Source organism: Dipodomys ordii, unplaced genomic scaffold, assembly GCF_000151885.1.
Source record: "Dipodomys ordii isolate 6190 unplaced genomic scaffold, Dord_2.0 Scaffold1188, whole genome shotgun sequence".
Lineage (NCBI taxonomy): Eukaryota > Metazoa > Chordata > Mammalia > Rodentia > Heteromyidae > Dipodomys > Dipodomys ordii.
This window is the reverse complement of record NW_012268404.1, coordinates 1-2079: the sequence shown is the minus strand read 5'-3', so window position 1 is coordinate 2079 and position 2079 is coordinate 1. Positions and strand designations below refer to the sequence as shown.

Here is a 2079-nt window from a genome sequence, read left to right as displayed (position 1 = left end):
AAGGGTAAACAAAGGAGGAGGCTGCAATGCTTGGTAAGAAATGTATGCATTATCCTGCCCATGTAATTGTAACTCCTCTGTACAGTATGTTCACAAAATAAAATTAAATTAAATTAAAAAAAATTTAGGAAGCAACTATTATATAGAGCAAATTTTCCTCTTTTTTCAAATAAGAGAAAGTTTCTCTGGAAGTGAAAGAAAAGCCATGAATAAAAGTAGCAGCAACTCACGATACTTTGTTTTCTTACAAATACGGCTAACTAGCATTACTTCATTCATACATCATTAAACACAAAGGAGATATCCTTTGTATTTTCCAATGATACATAACATACTTAGAACTTAAAATGCACCCGATTAATTATGCAAACTGGTAGTTTCCTTTAAAAACCGTAATTAAAATTTGATTCCTTTCTTCATAAACAGGAAATTTAAATATTTCTCCTGATAGTCTTGAGGTTATCATCCTGTAATGAGTAGAGCAAACTGTGGCATGTATAGTTGTTTTTTTTTTTTTTTTGTCGGTTGGGGACTTGAACTCTGGGCCTGGGCGCTATCCCTGAGCTTTTCAGCTCAAGGCTAGCACTCTCCCACTTGAGCCACAGTGGCACTTCTGGCTTTTTTTTTTCTGTTTATGTGGTGCTGAGGAATCGAACCCAGGGCCTCATGAATGTGAGGCAAGCACTCTACCACTGAGCCACCTTCCCAGCCTGGCATGTATAGTTTAAACAAACAAAATGCACATAACAATGCATACAATCACTGCATGATAGAAACCATGTTTCAAATACAAAGCAACCTTCAGGCCATCATATTATTTAGGGTTTGCATGATCATTTATGGCCTTATAGATTAAGTATGGCATATTTTTATACATTTGACCCTGAAGATAAGAAAAATAATTCTTGAAAAAATTATTCCAGATAGCCTTTTGGTTTGTATAAGGAGAAAACCTCCAAAAGTTTAGTGTTTGCCCAGTTGGAATCATTAGCTCAAGTCAGTGAATCAGGTATGCAGCACATTTCACAGTGACTGTTTCCAAGTCCTTGCAAGCTTCTTCTCCCACATTGTGCCAGATGATGATGCATTTCCAGGATTACCCTTAGATGTGGTATTTATTTATTTATTTCTGGAGTCACTGTGTTACTCCTCTTCTGACCTCTCCAGTGGTTTTCATTTTAATTATTCATAAGTCCTTTCAGAATATCTTTAGAGAGTTCCATTAGTGGAAGGTCTGGAGATGGAAAATCCAAGGGAGGAAGAATAGGTATTGGAATGTTCTTGGCTTTTCCAGTATTTGCTACCAACTTCTGCCAGGCTGTGACTGTCTCTGCCTGTGGTAGCAAGCTCCATAACTGACTTTTCTACAAAATCAGCATCTACATCTAGCTCTTGTTCTATTGGATCTTTTAGAATTCTGGACTTTTCAGCTTTTAGTTGTTTATCTTCTTCCCTTAATCTTCCTTTATTAGCCACAAGGAACTCCATATGCCTCTTCAGATGTGTAGTTGTGTAATTGGTTTGTCGTGTTTTGGGGCTTTGCTTCAAGTACACGGCTATGTTGGTTCACTATTTTGCTGAAGCAAAATTAGTGTGTCTAGATCCTGTCAAAGATCCTATGAATTTCAGAGAGATGTTTCTCCTAAGAAGGGTAGTACTTGTCAGAAAGAAGGGGGCTCTAGCCTTCCATATCCTTGTAAGAGGGTTTGTAAGGTGTTTAAAGATGAGTAGTTATGTCTTTGTGTTCTGCTGAGCTTTCATTCATTCCTATTGCTTTGCCCTTTTCCACATTTCTTGGATAAGGAGGAGCTGTTTCACATGGCTACTCCTTTGCAATTCCACTAGTAAGACTAGGTCAGCTTCGTGGCCTCACTAAGATATTCTGTGAACTTTTTTTTTTAATTTTATTTTATTTGTGAACATACTGTACAGAGGGGTTACGATTACATGGGCAGGATAATGTGTACATTTCTTACCAAGCATTGCAGCTTCCTCCTTTGGTTTACCCTTCACATCCTTTCCCAGCCTCCCCCTCTCCCCACCAATCCCAATCCTTCTCCTTCCCTCCCCTTCCCCCCC

General features: G+C 38.4%; 1 pseudogene; it reads right to left on the bottom strand.

Moving 5' to 3' along the window:
- Positions 1–1178: 1178 nt before the first annotated feature.
- Positions 1179–1841, bottom strand: LOC106001953 (annotated as a pseudogene).
- Between the last annotated feature and the right edge of the window lie 238 nt (positions 1842–2079).